The 27,500-nt window shown below is 44.7% G+C and overlaps 1 protein-coding gene across 2 annotated transcripts in view; it reads left to right on the top strand.

The window, feature by feature from the left end:
- The window catches only part of STXBP6 (syntaxin binding protein 6), a 109,019-nt gene that overhangs the window by 16,538 nt on the left and 64,981 nt on the right, over positions 1–27,500 (top strand). The window contains exon 1 of one of the 2 annotated variants that reach the window (XM_075331167.1): positions 21,985–22,005. The exons of the other annotated variant lie outside the window; for it this stretch is intronic. The gene's annotated coding sequence lies outside the window, so the exon portion shown is untranslated. Of the gene's footprint in view, positions 1–21,984; positions 22,006–27,500 lie in introns of those variants that run through there. 2 annotated transcript variants of the gene reach the window in all.

Below are 27,500 nucleotides of genomic sequence, written 5' to 3'. Positions count from 1 at the left end.
TGCTGTGCGTGTCCCCAGTAATGCCTGTGCCACCGCCAGGGCTGTCCATGCCCCCCTACTGATGTATATGCCCCAGCCCCTCCTGTGATGTATATGCCCCCAGCCCCTCCTGTGATGTATATGCCCCATCCCCTCCTGTGATGTATATGCCCCAGCCCCTCCTGTGATGTGTACTCCCAGTGTCTCCTGTAATTTATGCGCCCCGGCCCCTCCTGTGATGTGTATGCCCCCCAGCATCTCCAGACAGAGACAAACCTGGAAAAGCAGCTGTGAGAAACAAGATGATCAATATCACCGAACATCACAATCGTACCAAAGAGAAGCAGCTCCGGCCACCACAATAGGGGTGAGTTAATTAATCGTTTGACCAAATATAGCAGGGTTATTTTTCAGGTTGATAATGTTGTGCGGCCCCCAAAGGTTAGTAGGAAATTCCAAATGGCCCCCGGCAGTAAAAAGGTTCCCCACCCCTGTTTTAGGGCCTATAATTTTTAAGCCTCCTTTAAAAATCCTTGTCCTCTGCAGCACATCGTCCTCAGTAAACAGTGATAGGTTCGCCATCACTGGCCTAGACTATGGCACACGTGCCAGACTGGGCACGCAGAGTCCTTTCTGTCGGCACGCCACGCTGTTGCCACAGTAAGCCACTTTGAACTGTCGGTGTGATCGCGTCGGCAGTTCAAAGTGGTGTTAGAGCGGAGGAGACATTTCTCCTCCCTCTGACACTCCTCCTCTTCTAGGCCGCAGGCCTGTTGCCTAGGAAAAGGCGGAGCATCAGTAAGCGGCGCCGGCGTCTTGTGGCCGCGCGGGAACTGACTGAGGACACAGCGGCGCGCAGTGGTGGAGCGGGTGCTGGAAGGTGAGGTTTTTTTTCTAATTTTTAAACTGTGTGCGGCTGTGCCAAGGTGTGGGGGGGGGGGACAGTGCCAGCACGGGGCAAAGATGGAGAGCACGGGGCAAAGATGGAGAGCACGGGGCAAAGATGGAGAGCACGGGGCAAAGATGGAGAGCACGGGGGCAAAAGATGGAGAGCACGGGGCAAAGATGGAGAGCACGGGGCAAAGATGGAGAGCACGGGGCAAAGATGGAGAGCACGGGGCAAAGATGGAGAGCACGGGGCAAAGATGGAGAGCACGGGGCAAAGATGGAGAGCACGGGGCAAAGATGGAGAGCACGGGGCAAAGATGGAGAGCACGGGGCAAAGATGGAGAGCACGGAGCAAAGATGGAGAGCACGGGGCAAAGATGGAGAGCACGGGGGGGCAAACATGGAGAGCACGGGGCAAAGATGGAGAGCACGGGGGGCAAACATGGAGAGCACGGGGGGGCAAACATGGATAGAACGTGGGGGGCAAATATGGACAGCACGGGGGGGCAAACATGGATAGAACGTGGGGGGCAAATATGGACAGCACGGGGGGAAAACATGGAAAGCACGGGTGGAAACATGGCTGCAAGGATCGGGAAACATGCAAGGATCGGGAAACATGCAAGGATCGGGAAACATGCAAGGATGGGGGAAACATGCAAGGATGGGCGAAACATGCAAAGATGGAGGGAAACATGCAAAGATGGAGGGAAGCCTACATGGATAGAACGTGGGGGGCAAATATGGACAGCACAGGGGGAAACATGGACAGCATGGGGGGAAAACATGGAAAGCACGGGGAAACATGGACAGCACGGGTGGAAACATGGCTGCAAGGATCGGGGAAACATGCAAGGATTTGGGAAACATGCAAAGATGGAGGGAAACATGCAAGGATGGGGGTACATGAACATACCAGGATGGGGAACATACCAGGAAGAGGACATTTACTAGGATAAGGGAACCTGCCTGGAAGGGGTACATTTACCAGGATGGAGGAACATGCCAGAATAGGGTACATTTACCAGGATGGTGGAACATGCCAGGATGAGGTACATTTACCAGGATGGGGTCATTTAACAGCATTGGAGAACATGCCAGCGATGAAATACATTTACAATAATGGGGTACATTTACCAGGATGGGGTACATTTACCAGGATGGAGGACATTTACCAGGAATGGGGTTCATGTCGGGATGGAGAAACATTTACCAGGATGGGGAATATGCTGGGATTGGGTACATTTGCCAGGATGGGGCTATGATGGGGACAAATATACCAGAATGTAGGAAATATGTATCAGGATGGGGGGACATGTTTACCAGGAAGTGGCCCAGTAAGAGGGACATAACTACACAATGAAAGGGGAGGGGAGCAACTCCCTATGTCTTTATGGGTTTTCAAGATATTCAGACTTTGAAATGTAGATGTGGGTTACAGGGTGAAATCTGATTGCATTCCATGCTAAAATTTCTGACTGTCTAATATGCTGCAATTCTTTCCAGAAACATCAATCTTACTGCTGTGTCTGGAAAGGGCAGTGGCAGTGCTGAGCTTCAATGTGTGGTAAGCATGAATGAGCGTGTTTTTCCCTGCTGAAGAGAAGACTGCAAAGGTTAGGTTAAAATAAATTATTTACATAATAGGATTGGTTGGCACTTCGGAAAAAAAATTGGGTTTAGGGCTACAGTTTGGGCACTCGGCCTGTGAAAGGTTCGCCACGACTGGTCTAGGCCCACGATCGTTCTGCGTCTATGGAAGAGCAGACTGCCTGTCTATAGGGGCTATTCTAGGACTTCAGATCAGCGGTGGTCCGGCAGTGTAAATGGGCCCTTACTCACTCAAGCCAGGGAGTGCCCCTATGTCTGATAAGGGGTCCTTTTTGAGAAATGGTTTGGCAAAGGTGAAATTGCGTCTCCATTCATATGTAACTAATGAAATATGACAAAATCCTGTTTGCAGCACAATTTTCGGTCGGATTTCCAGCTTCTGGATGTAAAGTGAAATGTTTCCTTTTGCTTACGGCTGGAGGAGATACTAAAAATGATAACTGATTAAAGCAGAAAGTGTATTTAAAGAGTGACCATCATTTTTGTTTCTACCCCAAAAAATCAATAGTACATGTTAAAATAAGAAACTTTGTCATATGTTTTTAAAGAAATTTGCTTCTTTCACCTCTTGAACTGATAATTGTCAAAATTCTCTGAAAATATATAGGAGATGGCAGTTGGTGCTCATAAAGTTCTATGGAGAACACTAACTGTTGTTTCAGGGCAACTTGCAGCAGAATCTGCCTCTAGCTCCTCCCTCCATAGAGATGTAACTGTGGTTTCAGGAGAACTTGCAGCAGAATCTGTATCTGCCGCTAGCTTCTCCCTCCATAGAGATGTAACTGTTGTTTCAGGAGAACTTGCAGCAGAATCTGTCCCTGCCGCTAGCTTCTCCCGCCATAGATGTAACTGTCATTTCAGGAGAACTTGCAGCAGAATCTGTCTCTGCCGCTAGCTTCTCCCTCCATAGAGATGTAACTGTCGTTTCAGGAGAACTTTCAGCAGAATCTGTCTCTGCCGCTAGCTTCTCCCTCCATACAGATGTAACTGTCGTTTCAGGAGAACTTGCAGCAGAATCTGTCTCTGCCGCTAGCTTCTCCCTCCATAGAGATGTAACTGTCGTTTCAGGAGAATTTTCAGCAGAATCTGTCTCTGCCGCTAGCTTCTCCCTCCATACAGATGTAACTGTCGTTTCAGGAGAACTTGCAGCAGAATCTGTCTCTGCCGCTAGCTTCTCCCTCCATAGAGATGTAACTGTCGTTTCAGGAGAACTTGCAGCAGAATCTGTCTCTGCCGCTAGCTCCTCCCTCCATAGAGATGTAACTGTCGTTTCAGGAGAACTTGCAGCAGAATCTGTCTCTGCCGCTAGCTTCTCCCTCCATAGAGATGTAACTGTCGTTTCAGGAGAACTTGCAGCAGAATCTGTCTTTGCATCTAGCTTCTCCCTCCATAGAGATGTAGCTGTCATTTCAGGAGAACTTGCAGCAAAATCTGTTTTTGCCTCTAACTCCTCCCTCCATAGAGATGTAACGTAACTGTTGTTTCATGAGAACTTATAGAATCTCTGTCTCCAGCTCCTCTCCTCCATAGAATTTTATGAGCACTAACTGTTATCTCATTAATGGGAAATTCTGTCTTCAGTGAAAAATAATTTTTAAGATCTTTCCAGGTGGAGGGGAAACAGATTTGTCTTCAGTTTTATTCCATTATACATGTTGGTGACGCTGTCTGCACCGTCTCATAGGATCTGCTGCTATGTGATCAGGTCAGCAATGGCTATTTCTACATGTTGGCGTTTTTTTTTTCCCCCCCCAGTTATTGCTTGAAAGAAAATGCCTTGTACATGACATTTCTGGGATCTCCTAGGTTTTGCTGGTACTGTAAAAAGCAACTTTTAATTTGCATATAATACCTGAAAAAAAATGCAGAAAAAAACAAGTGTGAACTTAGCCTTATGCTGTGTTAGCCTATGAAGAAAATAATTTTACAGCAACAGCAAAGTGAGTTTTCTGAAATCTCAAGCACAGGCATTTTTTTTCCTTGTGATTTTTAACCATCACATTCTGCATCGTGTCCATTCTTGGAGCTTTTTTCACCCATGCAAACGAATGTAAGAAAATGGAAACAAAAAAAAGTGTCAAAAAGCACATGAAAAATGAGCTAAAAATGCAAGTGTTTTCTGCAGGGTTTTTCCTGCCAACACTCAGGGTTTTGCTGCAGGATAATCTGCCGTGTGCTCATAGCCTGGAAATAGTTTGGTTGTCCTAGGACTCCTGCCTCATTAGAGCAGATGGTGCATCTCAAGACAAGAAGCCTCCAAGTGCCAGATCAGATAAGGAGCCGCAGCAATGTCTCCAGCCGGGCCAGACAGCTCTGACATATTCTCCATCTGTTTGATGTGATGCTGTGCAGGCATTGCCCACTACCTGATTATTCCTTAGGTTATTATATTTTGCTGTTTTTCTGCAGCAGGATACATGTGATGGAGCTTATTTGGTTATCTATTTACAAATACAGTGAAAAGATAAACATTCACATTTTCCATATTGTGCGTATATGTATATATATATATATATATATATATATATATATATATATATATATATATATATATACAGTACAGACCAAACGTTTGGACACACCTTCTCATTCAAAGAGTTTTCTTTATTTTCATGACTCTGAAAATTGTGGATTCACATTGAAGGCATCAAAACTATGAATTAACACATGTGGAATGAAATACTTAATAAAAAAGTGTGAAACAACTGAAAATATGTCTTATATTCTAGGTTCTTCAAAGTAGCCACCTTTTGCTTTGATTACTGCTTTGCACACGCTTGACATTCTCTTGATGAGCTTCAAGAGGCAGTCACCGGAAATGGTTTTCCAACAGTCTTGAAGGCGTTCCCAGAGATGCTTAGCACTTGTTGGCCCTTTTGCCTTCACTCTGCGGTCCAGCTTACCCCAAACCATCTCGATTGGGTTCAGGTCTGGTGATTGTGGAGGCCAGGTGATCTGGCGTAGCACCCAATCACTCTCCTTCTTAGTCAAATAGCCCTTACACAGCCTGGAGGTGTGTTTGGGGTCATTGTCCTGTTGAAAAATAAATGATGGTCCAACTAAACGCAAACCAGATAGAATAGCATGCCGCTGCCCGATGCTGTGGTAGCCATGCTGGTTCTGTATGCCTTCAATTATGAATAAATCCCCAACAGTGTCACCAGCAAAGCACCCCCACACCATCACACCTCCTCCTCCATGCTTCACGGTGGGAACCAGCCATGTAGAGTCCATCCGTTCACCTTTTCTACAAAGACACGGTGGTTGGATCCAAAGATCTCAAATTTGGACTCATCAGACCAAAGCACAGATTTCCACTGGTATAATGTCCATTCCTTGTGTTCTTTAGCCCAAACAAGTCTCTTCTGCTTGTTGCCTGTCCTTAGCAGTGGTTTCCTAGCAGCTATTTTACCATGAAGGCCTGCTGCACAAAGTCTCCTCTTAACAGTTGTTCTACAGATGTGTCTGCTGCTAGAACTCTGTGTCGCATTGACCCGGTCTCTAATCTGAGCTGTTGTTTACCTGCGATTTCGGAGGCTGGTGACTCGGATAAACTTATCCTCCGCAGCAGAGGTGACTCTTGGTCTTCCTTTCCTGGGGTGGTCCTCATGTGAGCCAGTTTCTTTGTAGCGTTGCACTTCGGGACACTTTCAAAGTTTTCCCAATTTTTTGGACTGACTGACCTTCATTTCCTAAAGTAATGATGGCTACTCGTTTTTCTTTACTTAGCTGCTTTCTTTTTTTTGCTATAATACAAAGTATAACAGTGTATTCAGTAGGACTATCAGCTGTGTATCCACCAGACTTCTGCACAACACAACTGATGGTCCCAAACCCATTTATAAGGCAAGAAATCCCACTTATTAAACCAGACAGGGCACACCTGTGAAGTGAAGACCATTTCCGGTGACTACCTCTTGAAGCTCATCAAGAGAATGCCAAGAGTAATCAAAGCAGAAGGCGGCTACTTTGAAGAACCTAGAATATAAGACATATTTTCAGTTGTTTCACACTTTTTTTTTAAGTATTTCATTCCACATGTGTTAATTCATAGTTTTGATGCCTTTAATGTGAATATATATATATATATATATATATATATATATATATATATATATATATATTACTCTATTAATTCCACAGAGCTTTACATACATTGGCAACACTGTCCCCGTTGGGGCTCATAATCTAGAGTCCCTATGTGTATGTTTTTGGAGTGAGGGAGGAAATCGGAGAGCCTGGAGAAAACCCACGCAAACACGGGGAGAACATACAAACTCCTTGCAGATGGTGTCCTTGGTGGGATTTGAACCCAGGACCCCAGCGCTGCAAGGCTGCAGTGCTAACCACTGATGAGCCACCGTGTCACACATATATATATAGATAGATAGATAGGTATAGATGGTAATCAGTCAGCATCCAATAAAGTGCTTGGGCTAACAGTAAATAACTGGGCTGACTCATTAAATTAATCCAGTATAGCCAGTATTAGGATCCTAATGGTAAAGCATATGTTGAAATATAATCCAGTATTGGAAATGTGGATCTTTATAATATTCTTTACCTACAAAGCTGTGCCCCGTGTGTCCCCCTTGCCCCAACGTATGTTTCGCCTCTTCGTCAGGGAGCAGAGAAACTGTGACTATCACAACTGCTCCACTCAGTAAAGTAAGAGATACGTCACTGGAATCGGGGTCTCTGTCCCTACATCATGCTGCAGTCAGATTACATAGCAAGAACCTGCTGACAGATTCTCTTTTTAAAATTGGCACAAGTCAGTATGTTTCCCGAGGGATAAAAAAAAAAAAATAACGCCTCCTCCTGTCCTGCGCTGTCAGAATATATTCCGTCCTCTTCTGGCATTTTTCTTTGTCATCATGGTTGAATTCTCATATGGAATATAAAATCCTTTATTTTATCCGGTACAAGTGATTTTTTGCTTAAAATTTCAACTGATAGAATGATACAAGTAGACAATTTTCACGGCAGATGATTAACACAGGATCCATTTCTATTGTGCTTTGTTACACTGTATTTCTCCTTCCTCGCGCTGAGTCGCCCTCCACTTTCGTAGACTTCCAGCCGCCCCCTGTGTGAGGATCCTCCGGACATTCCAGGAGGGCCGGCGTATGCTATACAGTCAGTGCGCTGATGAGAAGGCCGGCTGCTCCTTACTGGACCACCGGCCACCCACGGCCAGCACCCCACGGCCAGCACCCCACGGCCAGCACCACACGGCCAGCACCCCACAGGGTCCACATCTCACTAACTACTTCTTTGTTTACTATCACTCAGGGTTCCACTGTTAATAAATCTTTCATTTGTAAACAGAACATCCATGAACGGAATGTGACCTCTCGCAGGAGCCATGTTTTCAGGTCTCGATCATGTTGTTTTATTTAAGCCGTGAGTACTACTAGCATGGAAGTGATGGTTTTCTTTCTTTTTTATTTTTTTAGTTGCTCTATATTAAGGCAGTGTGAACATTTTAACTCTTATGTACAGTGCAGTTTACACTAAATAATAATACAGAACACCGTGCAAGAACGATCCAGCCTGTTCAACCAGTTAAAAAAAATAGCCAAAATATTCTACGGGCGGTTTAGTTTAATATTTTGCTCCCTAGGGAAATTGGCGGAGGTAGAGGGAGCAAACCCAACCCAGGAGTGCCGACGCTCTCCTTAGCTCCCCTCCGCTGCCCCTGCCTGTTCCCCCAACACTCGGGATCCTCATGTTCTCCTGTCGATGCCCCCGCTCCCTGTGTGTTAGGGGCGCCACCATTTTCCCCCTTGCTCCTCGATGCCCACTTCGTTCTCTGGCTCCCGAGGCCCGCACATGCTCAGTGGGCGGCTGCGCTGTTCACCTTTTCTTAAAGGGCCAGCATGACTTTACCTTGAAGTGCCTCCCGGTCCAGGCACCCTCCCCCATTGGGAGGTGCCTGTTCAACGTATCCTTATAGCTAGTCTGCCCATGCTAGTTGTCAGGTCCCCCGTGCTATTCCACACTCTGTATCGGTCTGTGATTTTGTCTCTGTGTCGTCTACTAGTGCCCATGTTCCTGCCTGTGTCCATCTGGTAATCCTCCATGTCCTGCAATAGCACCAGTACCAGCCAGTCCCGGACTATACCTGCCTCATCTGTTTCGGTTCCTGGTCTTCATCCTATCGCGTCAGTTGTCGTGGTATCTGGATCCCTCGGGGCTATAAGCTGCGCCCAGCACCAGTGGGCTCTTATATACAACATTCTAACATGCTGTATATAAGAGCCCAGGCTGCTGTGTAGAACATAAAAAACACTTTATAATACTCACCTAAACCGGTCGCTGTGGTGGATGTGGGTCAAATAAGGGTTTTCGTCCTCCGGTTCCGGCGCCGCTTCTTTCGGCCATCTTCATCCTCCATCTTCTGAAGCCTCGGTGCATGACGCGTCCGACGTCATACGCCGGCATTCAGGTCCTGAACAGGGCAGATCAAAGTATTGTAGTGCGCAAGCGTGCGACTGGCGAGTGTGTAGGACGTTGGATGTGTCATGCACGCGGCTTCACAAGATGGAGGACGAAGATGGCCGAAAGAGGCGGCGCCAGCAACGAAGGACGAAGACGCCCATTTGAGCCACATCCACCACAGCGCGACAGCTTAGTTACGTATTATAAAGTGATTTTTACGTTCTACACAGCGGCCTGGGCTCTTATATACGGTACAGCATGTTAGAATGCTGTATACAAGAGCCCAGTGGTGGTGGCTGCAGCTTTTAGGGCAAAAAAGTGGTGACAGGTTCCCTTTAAAGCTCAAGATTGATAAAACGGCATTCACTGGGACATATTTATCATTCGTGCCTAATTGTGACAAATGTATATTTGTAACTCATACCGTTTGATAAATGGGGTGTGCTTTAAAGGGAATCTGTCACCAGGTTCTTGCCATTTTAATCTGAAAGCAGTATAATGTAGAGACAGAGATCCTGATTCCAGTGATGTCACTTACTGCTCTGCTTAGCGTAGTTTTGATAAAATCACTGATTAATCAGCAGGAGATTATCATTACAGGACTACTTGGTGTGCTGCAGGTAGTCCAGCATATTCATGAGCTCTGTATAACTGCTAGAACTGCAGCAGAGAAAACAGTAGATGACCAATACAAGGCACAGACTGGTATAGGAGGAGAGAGGACCCTGCCCGCAAGGGCTCACCGTCTACAAGGGATGGATGAGGATACAGTAGGTGAGGACAGAGCTGGTTGTGCAGTGGTATAGTGGACTGAGGGTTACTGCAGGTTGTAGGCTTGTGGGATGAGGTAGGTCTGTGTCTGTATATACAATGTCTATAGACAGGGAGCTGCTAATCACAGCAGGGGGTGTGCCAGACTAGTTGACCTCTAGCTGACCTAATCTCCTGAAGCCAAAATAAACATTACAGGTTTATTATGCACACAGCGTGATAAGAAGGGTATCGCTGAAATCTCTGTGTTAACCCATACAGAATGCTGTCTGCAGATTACAAAGCAAAAACCTGCTGACAGATTCCTATACACAAAAGCTTGCAGAAGGGTAGCTAATATCTCCCAAAAATGGTTTTGCAGAGCAGGACCTCACTAACCATTGCGGTCCCTCAGACGGGGGAAGAGGTTGGGGTTTAGGGAGTCTTCTGAGAGCTTTCATTAATAGGTTATAGTTAGAAAAATCATCAATCTTGTGCTGCTCAGCCTTTTATTACATAAATAGGGGAACCCCAGATTAATGATGGGTACTGCTTCACTGTTTCAGGATTTCAGGGATGACGTAGTGTAACCAGGAAGAATCGTTCTGTAATTAGTGGCTGCTCTGTCCACGTGCGGGCCACATGTATTCTATTGTTTACGTTCTACATCAATGATTCCCTATCCTAATCCTTTAATTAAAAGTAATAGTAATTATTTCTAGATGTGATTGTTTGTTAAAGATTATGAATGATGTTAGCGTGTGACTTCAGTTAAAAGGCCAATCAGGCAGCAGGACTCGGTAATGGGTCGGGAGCTGGAGTGACCGAGGCTTCAGATCTACAAATAGCACTTCAGTCTCATTTGCATATTAATTCACATGCTAGTTCCTCAGTAATGGAAGAATGGACTGACCATGTAAAGATATTGCTGGCTTGTCTCTGAAAGAGCTACATGCGCATGTAAATAGTACGGAGGGGGAAATTCTGCTGACAGGTTACCTTTAATCTAACGAGAGCCTTTTAGTTCCTCAGGATCTATACAAGGATTATAGTTTGCGCCTAAAAGGAACCTGTCACTGGGTTTCTCCCATATAACATAGGTCCAGCACCCATAAACCATCATATACAGCATTCCAGAATGCTGTATATGTCCCCAATCTGCTCTGTAAATGAAAAAAAGACCTTTTATTATTCTAATCCAATGGGGTGGTCCGGTACGATGGGCATTGCTGGTCTTGATTAGGCGCCTCCTCTCCTCTTACTATAGCCGCCGTCCTTCTTGCTTCATATGGATGACGTGTCCTCCATCATCCACACACTGTCCTCCATTGTGCTCCTGCGCAGGCCCCATTATCTCTGAAAAGCTAAGGGCAGAGCAAAGTACTGTGGTGCGCATGCGCGCGGAAAGGCCAAAGAGCATCGGCGCATGTGCACTACAGTGCTTTGCTCTACCCTCGGCAGGGCAGAGAGAGGTGCGCCTGTGCAGGAGCGCAATGGAGGACAGGGTTTGGGTGATGTAGGACAGGTCATCCACAAGAAGCAGGGAAGTCGGATTATGATAGCAAGAAGAAAGGGGACGCCGGATCAAAACCAGAGACGTCCATCGAACCGCAGAGCGGATTGGGGACATATATACAGCTTTCCAGAATGCAGTATGAGGGATTACAGGTGCTGGCTCTACTGTATAAGGGAAAAGCTGGTGACTGTTTACCTTTATTACACTTGTGCTAAACCTGCAATTAAATGAGTTGTATATTAAACCTTTCCGAATCATATTTATCTTGGCTCAAAGTATGCCAAGTCATCCAGTTTGTGTCCTCCTCCTGGCACGGCCGTCTCCTCCACACCGCATGGAAGGCAAGATAATAGCTCTTAGCGCCGGTCTAGGAGTAAACGCACTACACCTTCATCAACCTCTGAAAAACTATACATTTCCCAACTGTTTGCTGTTCCACGCAGTTCTTGGTTCATGCAGTATATACTATAGGTGCTCAGTTGGCAGTTTGCTGGACTGTTTTCTGAAAATCCTTGGAGGTGAAAAGGGGGGAGCAGCTCACGTGAAGCCACTTATACATTTACAGGCCTGAAGATAGATGGGACCTGCACCCCCACATTTATACTGTATTTTGTGACATGCACCTACACCGTGTGCAGAATTATTAGGCAAGTTGTATTTTAGAGGATTTTCTTTATTATTGATCAACAACTATGTTCTCAATCATCCCAAAAGACTCATAAACATCAAATCTTAATATTTTTGGAAGTTGGAGTGGTTTTTTTTTTAGATTTGGCTATCTTAGGAGGATATCTGTTTGTGCAGGTAACTATTACTGTGCAGAATTATTAGGCAACTTAATAAAAACCAAATATATTCCCATCTCACTATTTTCACCAGGTAAACCAATATAACTGCACAAAATTTAGAAATAAACATTTCTGACATGCAAAAACAAAACCCCAAAAAATTAGTGACCAATATAGCCACCTTTCTTTATGATGACACTCAACAGCTGACCATCCATAGATTATGTCAGTTGCTTGATCTGTTTACAATCAACACTGCATGCAGCAGCCACCACAGCCTCCAGACACTGTTCCCAGAGGTGTATTGTTTTCCCTCCCTGTAGATCTTACATTTTATGAGGGACCACAGGTTCTCTATGGGGTTCAGATCAGGAGAACAAGGGGGCCATGTCATTTTTTTTCATCTTTTAGACCTTTACTGGCCAGCCACGCTGTGGAGTAGTTGGATGCATGTGATGGAGCATTGTCCTGCATGAAAATCATGTTTTTCTTGAACGATACCGACTTCTTCCTGTACCACTGCTTGAAGAAGTTGTCTTCCAGAAACTAGCAGTAGGTCTGGGAGTTGAGCTTCACTCCATCCGCGACCTGAAAAGGTCCCACAAGTTGATCTTTGATGATACCAGCCCATACCAGTACCCCACCTCCACCTTGCTGGCGTCTGAGCCGGAGTGGAGCTCTCTGCCCTTTACTGATCCAGCCTCTGGCCCATCCATCTGGCCCATCAAGAGTCACTCTCATTTCATCAGTCCATAAAACCTTTGAAAAATCAGTCTTAAGATATTTCTTGGCCCAGTCTTGACGTTTTATCTTATGTTATTTGTTCAAAGGTGGTGGTTTTTCAGCCTTCCTTACCTTGGCCATGTCCCTGAGTATGGCACACCTTGTGCTTTTTGATACTCCAGTAACGTTGCAGCTCTGAAATATGGACAAACTGGTGGCAAATGGCATCTTGGCAGCTTCACGCTTGATTTTCTTTTTTTTTTTAAACCATAACTTTTTATTAGTAATTAATGTCAGATGTTACATCATACATCATATTGTCATCACGTTATCAACAAAAATCACAATAATATGGGTATTAAACAAGGGAGAGGGGGGAGGGGGAGAAGGGGATGGGGGAATGGTGATATCACATCAATTTCCGGGTCACATTCTCCATATATACATCTGTAGATTCATTTGATAACAGTATTTAATCGGAAGGATAACCAGTAGTTCCATTTCACGCTTGATTTTCCTCAATTCATGAGCAGCTATTTTGCACCTTTTTTGCCCAACACGCTTCTTGCGACCCTGTTGGCTATTTGCCATGAAACACTTGATTGTTCGGTGATCACGCTTCAAATGTTTGGCAATTTCAAGGCTGCTGCGTCCCTCTGCAAGACATCTCACAATCTTGGACTTTTCAGAGCCCGTCAAATCTCTCTTCTGACCCATTTGGCCAAAGGAAAGGAAGTTGCCTAATAATTAAGCACACCTTATATAAAGTGTTGATGTCCTTACACCGCACCCCTCCTCATCACAGAGAGGCACATCACCTGATTTACTTACTTGGTAGTTGGCTCTCAGCCTATACAGCTTGGAGTAGGACAACATGTATAACAAGTATCACGTGATCAAAATACTCATTTGCCTAATAATTCTGCACAGTGTATATTTATACCGTATCCTGTAAAATGCACTTTCTGCGTGATTATCATTAGTATAATGTACCGGTACATGTATATAATTCCTTATCTAATAATTTAAAGGCCCTTTGGTTATAGCCGTATTATGAGTGACTTACATCTGATCAAGTTTTAGAAAAGATCCACACATTTATTATGCTTTGCTTATATAGCGCCATCATATTCTGTAGTGCTGTACAGATGTCATCATCACTGTCCCCATTGGGGCTCACAATCTGCGTTCCCTATCAGTATGTCTTTGCAGTGTTGGAGGAAATCCGGATTTCTTCCTTCACAATGCAGTGGGTACAGATCTCTCTTGATTCAGGATTTTGCAGCACATTTCTAGCTTTGTGCAGCCCACATGTGAACCCACCCTTTATGACCCACATTAAAAAAAAATGTGTTTGTATCAGTGGAAAACAACTAAAAAATGTGAGTAGAGAATTTGATTCCTGGTGTCTAATATTTCTGGAGAAGTTCATCTGTTTTCCTGCTTTATTCTCCGCACCCCACCCACCTATTGTTTTCTCGTCACACCCTGTGGTTTTCCCTATGTGACAGCTGGACTTTATTGTTCTTTCACCTTTCCATGTTGCAGACTTGTTCCTACAACTGATCCAAGTGAACCTCGACTTCATTTATTAGAAAAGCCAATGATTTATCTGAACAGAAAGCAAATGTGAATGTCTAATTCACATCTACATAATATACATTTGGTGTAGAGACTGTGCTACTCCTCACTATAGATGGCTACCTGTAACATGCCATTAGTAACATTATAGAAAATGTATACTTAGACTGTCTCTACTTTTTACCCCAATTCTTTCATGTTGCACTCTTGCTTTCTCTGGAAATGGAATTCTATGAGCAATCTTTTACAAAGACTGATAATAAAGATAAGTATACATTTTCTATAATGTCACTAATGGCATGTTACAGGTAGCCATCTATAGTGAGGAGTAGCACAGTCTCTACACCAAATGTATATTATGTAGCTGTGAATTACGTATATCACGGAGATTCAGATTTGCTTTCTGTTCAGATAAATCATTTGCTTTTCTAATAAATGAAGTTGAGGTTCACTTGGATCAGTTTCTCCAATCACCAAGTTCTGAGACTCTTGTATGAAGCGTGTCATACACTGAGCACCTCAAAGACGTCTGGTGACTTTGTCAGTCTGCATTTCACCGATTAGGTATTTAATTAGTCACATAGGCTTGGATTGTATCATTTGTAAGTGCCAGCGCTGGAGAATAAAAATAAAACGATTGTAACCACATTGCCACACGGATAAGCCCAGGGCCTGAAGTGTCCACACATTGCTGGACTGAATCATGGGGCTATTCACTTCTGTTTAAAACAAAATATGTTTGAAATATCTATCCCTGGAAGGTTCTTCCTAAGTTATAATGTACGGTAGATGGATGTATTTGGACTTTGTATCACTCTCTATACCAGGTGTCTGAAACTCGGCTGGGTGTATCGGCCGCACATAGAAAAAAAAAATATTTTGGGGGTCGTATTCTTTGCAGGACAAACTGACTTTTTTTTTTTTTTATTGGTATCATATTTTTTTTCTCTCTACACCTTTGGATCACTGTTTTTGAACTTTTTTTCACTTGTTATCCTGTAGTAATAAGCCCCATCCTGTAGTAATGTTCCCCATACTTGTCCCCTTCCTGTACTAATGTGCCCCATCCTTGTCCCCATCCTGTAGTAATGTTCCCCATACTTGTCCCCTTCCTGTACTAATGTGCCTCATCCTTATCACCATCCTGTAGTAATGTGCCCATCATTGTGCCCTTTTACTAATGTGCCCATGCCCATGTGCCCATGTGCCCTCTTGTAGTGATAAAAAAAAGAAAGATTTTCAGCTCACCTGACACCCGAAGCCATAAGATCCTAGGGATGCACGTGGTCCGCTGGGAAGTCCAAACCAGCCAGCAGATAATGTGGGAAAGGGAAAAATCGGACCCAGCACCAACTCCAAAATTATGTAAAAATCAAACTTCTTTATTAATACATGGTTAAAAAATTCTTATATGAAGACCATGGTGAAGAATATGGAACATAGCACTTTACGCGTTTCGGACTTCATAAATTTAAAAACAAAAAACTAGTCCTTAATCATAAGTAGTCTATGTGTGGTAAGCAATGGACTTATATAGTGATTCCTACCTGGAAAAGGAAGAATGGGAGTTCAGGAATTAGTCATACAAGGGTGTGTGTCCTGAATATGCTAATTGGATGAGAGAGAGAGCGTGTGTAGAAAAAATGCTTGCATAGTTGGATCTGGAAGGTATTATGTGGATGGTGTTAAGTAAAAATGTGTATTAGAATGAATTAATCGTAAGAATTGGTGATGGGAATTAAACAGAAAATGCTGTATGTCTGTATCATAACAGTTTGAAATAAATTATGATATAAGACTAAGATTTATTCACATATGTGTGATATTTGAGCAATATTGATATTTCTTCATATAGGGCTTCAAATAATTCTGTGAGAATTCTTATGCCTAAATATATTAAAACCATTGGGAAAATACGGATGAAAAATATATGTGTGCATATATACATATACCTCACTACACGTGTACATACTCCTATATACAAATGTATGCATATGCATCACACATTCTATAATCAAATGAGCACCTAATGGATAAAAATAACGAGAGCCCTGAAAATATAAGAAAATGCAATAAATATTGTTATGGAGAAAAAAAAAAAAAAGGAAAAAAGGGGGGGAGGGGGGGGAGGAAAAAATTATATAATGAAACGTAGATCCGATCTATAATTAAGTCCAGCAGGGTATCTTGTGTCGAGTTTAAGAATCCATTGTGCTTCCGCATGAAGTAATGTTGTAAACCAATCTCCACCTCTAGGGGGTCTGGGAATGTGCTCAATACTGGTTGTGGTTAGAAAAGAAAAATTTGCATCATGTGAATCCAAAAAATGCCTGGTGAGTCCCGATATAGATCGTTTCTTGCCCCTTACAAACCATACTCCAGCAAGGTTTAGAGTGTGGCATTATTAATCAAAAGACATCTGAATATATTATGGTTGAGACTCCAACCTGCCCCATTCTCCATGGTCTCCCAAAGGTGCACAAAGGCATATTTCCACCTCCATTGAGACCTATAGTTGCCAGTACTGACTCTTTGACCAGTCCCTTATCAGACTGGCTTGATAATATTCTTCAACCTCTTATGAGACGCACCACGGGATATATTAAGGATACTAAAAGCCTGTTACAGAATCTCAAAGAAATGACATGGACGGAGCATTCTTTTTGGATTACCAGTGATGTTATATCATTATATCCATGGATCCCCCATGACCAAGCATTGCAGGCTTTATCTTATCACCTGGAAAAATACAGTTCCTTGGAAGATATCCAAAAGGAATTCATCCTCATGGCCACAGACTTTCTCCTCAAACACAATTTTTTCCAATTTAATGGAGTTTTTTATCTTCAGACTGCTGGATGTCCCATGGGGGCGAGTTTTTCATGCGCCCTAGCGCATGGTCTTCATATAAGAATTTTTTAACCATGTATTAATAAAGAAGTTTGATTTTTACATAATTTTGGAGTTGGTGCTGGGTCCGATTTAGTCCTTTCCCACATTACCTCTTGTAGTGATGTCCTCTTTACTGATCCTCTTCTTGTAGCAATGTTCCCTCCTGGTCCCCTATTGTGCCATTCTACACACACACACACACACACACACACAAAACATTCTTCTCACCTGTCCTCCATTCCTTCGGCGTCCTCTGGTTCTTGAGTCCCGCAGGCATGAGCCCCCCTTGACGATTGCGGCCACTGTCAGCACTTCGGCTGAAATTCTAATGAACCTTTTTCTTGCCGCACAGAGTCAAGCTCTCTCTCCATTATTCCAATGGCAGACACCAGCCTAGGTGACCTTATACACGTCAGCTGCTTGTCTCTGATTGGCCAGTGGCTGCCATTGGAATAGTTATGCAGAGTGAGCTTGAATCTGCGCTTCGCCGGTAAAATGTTCATCTGAAATAAAGCAGTGACGCCTGCGGCCCTGCACCTGCCGCGATCGTCAATGGCGGCACGTGCATGTGGGTCGCAACAAGGAGCCTGAGGGGTCGCAAGAAGCAGTCTGAGGGGGTCGCAAGAAGCAGTCTGAGGGGGTCGCAAGAAGCAGTCTGAGGGGGTCGCAAGAAGTAGTCTGAGGGGGTCGCAAGAAGTAGTCTGAGGGGTCGCAAGAAGTAGTCTGAGGGGTTGCATGTGGCTCGCGAACTGCATGTTTGAGACCCCTGCTCTATACATGCATCTTTGTCTAGCATCCTCACAATGTGGTGACTATTGTCAATTATTTCATCCTTTTTTATTAAAATTAATAAAAAGAACTTAAAAGAAAAAAGTATAAAGGGAAATATCGTAAAACATACAAGGCTTTTCTGGTTTGTGATGTTTTTAGTAATATTTATCCCTGTAGCCTGCCCCAAAGGACTATCTCTGAAATGACCGAAAACACTGAAAGTGATGTGTATGAAGGGAACATAGCTGCTTATGTCAAGTGTCATCAGCTCGGGACTTTGCACTCAGGAGCCGGAGGGTTGTTTTACGTTTGATTTAACCTGTATTTTTCCATATTTCTGATTCTGGCCATTTCCCATTTCTGATCCTACTTTTTAATAATTTTTTTTTCCCAACATTATCATTTTATTCGGACCAGCGGCATAATTGTTCAATAGTAAAAAAAATTGGCACCTGTCGTCTAAATAGGTATGTCTGCAATATATAGTTCAAACTGGTCTCTTCAAGAATCAAGTTATACCATCAGATCTAGGGACCAAATTTAACATGTATGTGGGTAGAGAAAAAAAAAGCTAAATTCTTGGCGCCCTCCTTTTGTGTTGGTTTGCACCAGCCTGTCATTTCAGGTCTGGGCATTAGGTGAGCTTCGGTGGCCAATCCAAGAACAAGCGGTATGTCAAGGACTAGCGATGTATCTGGTGGTTTGAGAAGCTCGGGCTTTGTTGGTGGAAAGAGAAGACTACTAATGACGAGCGAACAGTACGATGTTTGAGTTGAGCAGGTTGGACACTCTGACGGGCTCAACTCAAATGACGAGTCTAAAGCCGGCTTTACACGAGACGACCGATTGTGCGATAGCACGATCGATCGTACCCGCCCCCGTCGTTTTTGCGTCACGGGCAATTAGTTGTCACGTACTCACCTTCTGGACGACCTCGCTGTGGGCGACGAACGTCCACTTCCTGGAGTGGGAGGGACGTTCAGCGTCACAGCGACGTCAAACGTCAGCCGGCCAATAGAAGCGGAGGGGCGGAGATGAGCGGGATGTAAACATCCCGCCCACCTCCTTCCTTCCATTAAGCTGTCGGGTGCCGTGGGAGGCAGGTAAAGCTGCTGTTCATCGTTCCCGGGGTGTCACACGGAGCAACGTGTGATGCCACAGAAACGATGAACAACCGCCGCCATTTTAATTAAACAATTTTATGAAACCTAGCGACGAGTACACGACTCACGATTTGTGAGCGATACTGCGTCACTAGGAGGTGTTACACGCGGCGATGTTGTGTACGATGCCGGATGTGTGTCACGAAAACCGTGACCCCGACGATGCATTGCACGATCAGTCGTCTCGTGTAAAGCACCCTTTATGGAAGTCAATGATCGGGCAGTTCGTCCAATGCTCCGCTCACATACAGCCAGCCATAGACTGAGTACTACAAGGGAAGGGAGGGTGTTTTTTTTTGTTTTGATTTGCACATAGCATCCAAAAACTTAGTTTTTATGCCCCAGTGAGAGCAATTCAGAGAGTGCAATTGGCTGTCGGGCCCCGGTTCCACTTGTGTTTTTTAAGAGACAAGTGCAATCTGATAAAGCATCGAATTGCACTCACAAAAGTCGAAAACTATGGGGCTGTGTCCATTTGCCATTGATTTCTCCTGAATCACAGCATGCTACGTTTGGCAGCGAGTCTCGGCTCACACCCCCCCATACAAGTCTATGGTGGCATGTGAAACATCGCACTGTACTCACATGTCATCCGACCGCTGTGCGATATGCACAGAGATAGGCAGCGGAGGAGATGGGGAGAAAGTGTTCCCTCCCTCTTCTCTGTACCTTTGATCTGATGGCAAGATCGAATTTTAGTCGCATGATGCACGCATCAGAGGGTCATTAGTATATCGCTTCTGATGCTCTTGCATAGAAAGCTATGCAAGCTATGTGCAAGTGAGTCCGAGGTATCACTGGGATGCCAGATTCTATCATTCAGTGAAGCGAACTGGCGCAATACTTGGCTAAGTACTGAGCATACGCGAGCGCCCCAATTCTTTATCGAATACTGAAGGGCGCACTTGCTCATCACTAGAGATGAGCGGACCCACGGAAATTCAGTTTGGCGTGTTAAGCCATACTTTTCAAAAAGTTTTAGTTTTGGACTTGACCTGAACCCCAGTGGAAGTCACTAATTGGGCAATTCGGGTCTGTGCCCACATACAGCCAGCCATAAACAGATCACTTACGGGGGCGGGTGGGTGAGGTTTTTCCATTTTTTGGGTGCAATGTATATCCGATCATGCTGTTGTTACCCCCAGTGCAAGCCGATCAGACACGGCTCACACTAGGCCGAACACAGAGCGTACCAGAGCACAGCAATGCTCCCGCGAGTGGTTTGCATACATAAAGCCCCCGATCTTGAACTTTTTCTTTTGTAAAGCCTGTGTTTGGTAGAAACACTGAACCTCGGGTTCACTCATCTCTACTCCTCTCTAAAGAAGAGTAAAAAGTGGAGATCGCTACCAAAGTGAAACAAGAGTTGCTCCTTGAACCCAAATACCGAACATGTTATGTTTAGACTCGGGACCGTTCAGTCTCCTCAATAATTGTGTTGACTTTGCCTGCAGTTTAATTTGATGACATGTGATATGAGTTTAGCTATGCTATTCTGCTAATGGGGAAAGCTATGGGAAGCTCTAGCTCCTTTTTCTAGTGCTTCTCCGTGAGAGCCAGCCTCACTATGCCCACGCCGCAGCCATGCTTGTTGCACCCACTGTTCCAGAATTGACAAGCGACATCTGCCCACACAGTTTTGTGCACTAATACGAGCTTCTACCTGCCTAATTACCACTATTAACATTTTACAGCTCATCTCGCTTTTCTTGCTGGGTGAGCCATGCTGCTTCAGCACAATCTGTGAGCGGCTCGTGTCCTGGGCACCGCTCATGTTCATTCCTTTCCTTCTACGTAATCCTAGATGAATAATTGGAGGCACCTTGCCTATGACATAACAATAAACTTTTCCAAGCTTACGCAGCAGAATTGCACGCAGACATCATTCTGAGGAAACGTGACTACACAGCGAGACGTCACACCCTGCGGATCAGTATGTACACTTATGGGATGTCGTCTAGTGCCCGAGCTTATTTATATAGACGGTGACCATATGATGCCAGTTATTGTGGTCATCTAAGAATGGCCAGGACTACCGAAGACTCTGTATCTGTAAGGTGTGTACAGTATTTACTGACTCAATATGGTGGGGAAACCATTATTTTCTAGCAAATAGCCATGTATTGCCGACATTATGGCTTAGACCGCTGCGGTCCCTGATCTTTTTGAGCTCAAGAGCGACAAGGAAATCTGTTGTAAAGTGTCTGTCCGAGTAGACCTGTCCGGGTAGACCTGTCCGGGTAGACCTGTCCGGGTTGACCTGTCCGGGTTGACCTGTCCGGGTAGACCTGTCCGGGTAGACCTGTCCTGGTAGACCTGTCCTGGTAGACCTGTCCTGGTAGACCTGTCCTGGTAGACCTGTCCTGGTAGACCTGTCCGGGTTGACCTGTCCGGGTTGACCTGTCCGGGTTGACCTGTCCGGGTTGACCTGTCCGGGTTGACCTGTCCGGGTAGACCTGTCCGGGTAGACCTGTCCGGGTAGACCTGTCCGGGTAGACCTGTCCGGGTTGACCTGTCCTGGTAGATCTGCCCAGATAGATTCCTTTTTTTTTTCTTTTTTTTTTCTGTGTACCTTGTAGTTCTCTCTTTCACTAGAGGATTTGAGGCTTTGCAGCTGCCAATCAGCGCAGCAGTTGTGTCCTCACCTCAGAGCTGTGTGCCAGCTGCACGCTATAGAAGATACGTGTGCAATGTGGGAGGTGGTGACTCCGAGGAACTTTCCACATCTGCAAACAAACAAGACTTCATTTACGAAAAACTGGATCAGACACCTATGGGAACTTTGCAAATGAGCTGTTTCCAATGCAAGCCTTAAGGAGCGGATCCTAAACAGAAGTGAGATCCTGTAAGCCACGAGGACAAGACCATATTCTTTATAAAGAACCCTAGACATCAGGAGGTACAGTACAAGCCCAATTCAGTTTGGCCTTATTATTAATCCCACAACCAGGACCGTATGCATCGGGGCTCGGCACATGCTCTGTTGTCTTGAGCCCATTGTAAAATAATAGAGGAGATTTACAAAGCTAAATGCAATAACTCAATTTGTGCAAACAATCTATATATATTGCATATGCCTTGTGCCACATTGACCAGTTATTTAAAATTTTAAAACACTTTTTGCCCCAAAATTGTGCCATCGAGCCAAGTGGTGGTAACATCTCTAGCAGGAGGCGGAACATGTCTCATACAGTTATGGAACATACTTCTGAGACTATAATTAAAAATCATAGCTAAAAAAGGATGTAGTGGTTGGTGTTTGTTGTTTTGATTTCACTTCTGCTTACACGTGTATGGTGTTTGTATCCAGATATAGAATTGTCCAAAGATTGGAAATTATAGACGGTTCATAAAGCAAAAATGGGAATAATAAATGTATTTAGCTCTTTGAGCCTTTTCTGCTGTTTTTTTTTTCTTGCCTCCTCGCTCGGTGCAGCACGCACACTGTCTGTCAGCGCTGGAGTCTGCGGCATTCTCCTTTTGTTATTACCTGTGTCAGGAGGTGGCTGCCTGAACAGATGTCCTGCTTCCAGTCTGCGCTGGGAACCTTCCCTCCTGCAGATGCTGATGAATGTTCCCTGCCTCAGGGAAGATCCTGTGTCTGCAGATAGATCTGCTCATCACAGCATCTGAAGAGCGGGGACCCCAGTACACCAGCACTGCAGACATTGTGCCGAAATATCAATGTAAATAATAATACACTCAATTCTATTTGTTATGTAAACACGGGACAAGTGGGATATCAGGCGATGAGTGGAATATGGAAAGATTTGTGTGCGCATGTATGTATAGATACAGCATATATACAGTATGTGTGTGTGTGTGTGTATGTATATGTATATATATATATATATATATATATATTAGATACGTAGCTGTGTGTGTGTATATGTAAGCTTGGACACACCTCATTCAAAGAGTTTTCTTTATTTTCAGGACTCTAAAAATTGTAGACTCACATTGAACGCATCAAAACTATGAATTAACACATGTGGAATGAAATACTTAACAAAAAAGTGTGAAACAACTGAAAATATGTCTTATATTCTAGGTTCTTCAAAGTAGCCACCTTTTGCTTTGATTACTGCTTTGCACACTCTTGGCATTCTCTTGATGAGCTTCAAGAGGTAGTCTCCGGAAATGGTTTTCCAACAGTCTTGAAGGAGTTCCCAGAGATGCTTAGCACTTGTTGGCCCTTTTGCCTTCACTCTGCGGTCCAGCTCACCCAAAACCATCTCGATTGGGTTCAGGTCTGGTGATGGTGGAGGCCAGGTCATCTGGCGTAGCACCCCATCACTCTCCTTCTTAGTCAAATAGCCCTTACACAGCCTGGAGGTGTGTTTGGGGTCAATGTCCTGTTGAAAAATAAATGATGGTCCAACTAAACGCAAACCGGATGGAATAGCATGCCGCAGCAAGATGCTGTGGTAGCCATGCTGGTTCTGTATGCCTTCAATTTTGAATAAATCCCCAACAGCGTCACCAGCAAAGCACCCCCACACCATCACACCTCCTCCTCCATGCTTCACGGTGGGAACCAGGCATGTAGAGTCCATCCGTTCACCTTTTCTACAAAGACATGGAGGTTGGATCCCAAGATCTCAAATTTGGACTCATCAGACCAAAGCACAGATTTCCACTGGACCGATGTCCATTCCTTGTGTTCTTTAGCCCAAACAAGTCTCTTCTGCTTGTTGCCTGTCCTTAGCAGTGGTTTCCTAGCAGCTATTTTACCATGAAGGCTGCTGCACAAAGTCTCCTCTTAACAGTTGTTCTAGAGATGAAAAGGTGTGTCCAAACTTTTGGTCCAATGGGGTCAGGTGAGCGTGGAGGCCACTCCACACAGCCACCATACTCAATGACTTGTAGGAAGGTCTCCATGAGGTATCACTTCACGTCTGCAGCCTTGTGAGTTTTACACGTTCTAATCATAGCATTTCTGTATTCAAGGTGTCGATTCGTATTGAATTGATGATGCCCTACAACTTTGTAATTCACTTTTTTTCTCTATCTCGTTCCGTTTTTGAGATAAAAATGCTAACTTCGTTGTTTTCCACCAGGTGGCGCTATAGGTGGTTTCATTGCGTAGCGCATGGCTACTTTACTATACCTAGACACCACTTCTATGCCTATAGCTGCCGCCGTTCTCAAGTTAATGGCGGTGGACAGGATATGGGTGGACAAACTGTATATACCGTACATATATCTATCTATGTGCTTGGCATAAATAAGTACACCCCTTTGAAAAATAAGATTTCTATCAATATTTCACTGAACACAAGAATGATTTCCAGAACGGTGGCTCAGTGGTTAGCACTGTTGCTTTGGAGCGCTGGGGTCCTGCATTCAAATCCCACCAAGGACAACATCTGCAAGGAGTCTGTATGTTCTCCCCGTGTTTTCATGGGCTTTCTCCGGTTTTCTCCCACACTCCAAAGACATCCTGATACTGAATTTAGACTTTGAGCCGCAATGGGGACAGTGATGACCACATCTGTAAGCGCTGTGGAATTAGTAAAGCTATGTGAGTAAAATAAGCAAGTCTTAGATTCATAGAACATTTTTTAACCCATAACATGAAAATAAGGTTAATATATTGCAAAATCTTCAATTATACTGAAATGAGTTGATGCGAAAATGAGTACACCCCACATGAAAGGCTAATATATCTAGTATTTCGTAAGACCGCCATCATTTTTAAGGACCGCACCAAGCCTTCTAGGCAAGGAATGAACAAGTTGGTGACGTAATGGAGTATCTATCTTTTTCCATTCTTCCAGAACGACGTCTTTTAGAGCTTGGATGCTGGATGGGGAGGGATGACAACTTGTCTCTTCAGAATCCCACATAGGTGTTCGGTTGGGATCAGATCAGGAGACACTTGATCACTGAATCACTTTCACCCTGTGCTTCCAAAATGCAACATTGGCCTTACATGTGTCTTCTGGATCATTCTCCTGTTGGAAAAGTGCACATCTACCAAGAGCACTGACTGATGGCGCATCTTCTCTTTCAATATAGAGCAGCACATCTGTGAATACATGATACCATCAATGAAATGTAGCCTCAACACCAGCAGCTCATTCCCCACATTGATGTTGCCACCACTAGTTTTTGCTGTAGGCATCATGCTTTTTTCTTTGTACTCCTCACCTTTTCAACACCATCAGATTCCTGAGTAAGTCATACATGATGGCAGTTATACAGCCAGGGTCTGACTCCTGCTCCCTGGGGTTTGGGCAGCTTTTTTCAGCTGACATGTTCCCTTTCGAGTGGTATTACCAATCTTACATTTAAATCCGAATATATACAAAATAAATAAGTCTTCATTATGTATTAGAATCATGTATATGATGAATCTTTATATATCTCCTTGAAATTGTCTCCCTAACTTATTGCTGCGTGCTTCAGGCTAGCATTGGATGCAACCTTGTCATGGCGGTCTCTCTGTATTTTGAGACTATTGACAGATCAGGACTAGAGTCTCTCATTATTATCTGAGACTCTACATATTAAACGTGTTTTCTTTCTTTCGGTGTGGCAAGGGTTAATGTCCATTTTCCTAGCCAGCAGCTTCTGACTCCTGGTCAGTTGTTTCCGGTTTGGGACCACTCCCAGTCCCTTTATATATCTGCTTCCAGCATTTGGATTTTTGGCCTGGAGGTGAAAGGAGCTGTTGGAGACCTTGTTGTTGGTAGTGGAGTTGTATACAGTACTGGTGCCTGACTGCAGTCTAGTTTTTGGAGTTAGTCTGTTGTTATTTTCCTCATTGTCTGTCTTACTTTCCCTTGGTGTGTTGTTTAAGTGCAGCGGTGGGACTAGTGATCCTTACCTTCCCACTCACTAGCCAGGGCTTACCACAGGTTCTCCTAGAGCTTCAGGTTCCTGCTCGGCGACAAGTGAGGAACCTGTATAAGAACTGGCTAGGAGTGGAGGTACAGCGGCAGGTAAGTTGATGAGGTGTCCATTTTCCCTCTCTCTAGCATTAGAGTCCACCATTGTTAATGTGTTCCCGGTGTACCCGTTGTTTGACTTGGTAAAGCCCCTGTTTGTTGTGTGTTTTACCTCACACTGGACCTTCTCTAAGGGCGGCTTTGCACACTACGACATCGCAGGTGCGATGTCGGTGGGGTCAAATCGAAAGTGACGCACATCCGGCGTCCGTTGCGATGTCGCGACAGGTACGATGTAGTTCCTTGTTCCTGCGGCAGCATACATCGCTGTGTGTGAAGCCGCAGGAACGAGGAACATCTCCTTACCTGCCACCAGCGGCTATACGGAAGGAAGGAGGTGGGCGGGATGTTTACATCCTGCTCATCTCCGCCCCTCCGCCGCCATTGGCCGCCTGCCGTGTGACGCCGCACGACCCGCCCCCTTAGGAAGGATGTGGGTCGCCGGCCAGAGCGACGGTCGCAGGGCAGGTAAGTGCATGTGAAGCTGGCGTAGCGATAATTATCGCTACGCCAGCTATCACAAGATATCGTACCTGCGACGGGGGCGGGGACTATCGCGTGCGACATCGCAGCATCGGCTTGCGATGTCGCAGCGTGTCTGTGCCGTGACAGACCTGTGGTAGTATGATGTACTACAGGACAAGCATGCATGTTTTTTCCTGGCCAGTCACAGATGGCTATGCAGGCAATGAATGCAGTAGGTCCAGAATATCAGAGGAGGATACACTTGTGCATTAGTTTACCATGCAGCAAACACTAAAAGTGGTGCCTTATCCGTGTGTAGGAGGCAAGACCCCGCCGAGCTGTCAGTATCTCAATTGCAGCTGAGCAGGAGTAGTGGGCCAAGGGCGAGCTATGAAAGCATAGAGCAAGCCAAGAACCTGCCTGAGTAGCTGTACTTGTTTCTACATATACACCAAGTGTGAGAGACTACCACGTGTACATCATATATGCACCAATAAAGGCAGACAGGTGCCAGAGAGATGATGACCGGGTACTCATGGGCACTTCCACAACGGGAGTCACCTGGTTTAGATCGGTCGGACTGCCCGTATTAGCTAATATACAAAGTATCCAAGAACTGAACCAACATTAGGCAAGGAACATACTGTCGTTAAAGGGAATTTATCAGCAGGTTTTTACTACCTCATCTGAGAGTGGCATGATGTAGGCAAAGAGTCCTCGAATTCAATAATGTATCCCTTATATTAGTGGCTACAGCCGTTCTGGCACAGTGAAAGATTTTAGATTTTGCATGTAGCAGTACTGGGGAGAGATATATCCGCCTACACCAGGCTTTCAGTGTACATTTCCATAGACAGAAGCTGCTAACCACAGAAGGGGCAGATTCGACTAGAGCTCACAAGCTGCTGAGACCCACTAATGATAAAGATAACAGGCTGAAGCATCATTGTAAGTAAACAAAAAAAGACTGTGAGAT

Source organism: Anomaloglossus baeobatrachus, chromosome 12 (genome assembly GCF_048569485.1).
Source record: "Anomaloglossus baeobatrachus isolate aAnoBae1 chromosome 12, aAnoBae1.hap1, whole genome shotgun sequence".
Taxonomy (NCBI): domain Eukaryota; kingdom Metazoa; phylum Chordata; class Amphibia; order Anura; family Aromobatidae; genus Anomaloglossus; species Anomaloglossus baeobatrachus.
This window is presented reverse-complemented; position numbering and strand designations above follow the sequence as displayed.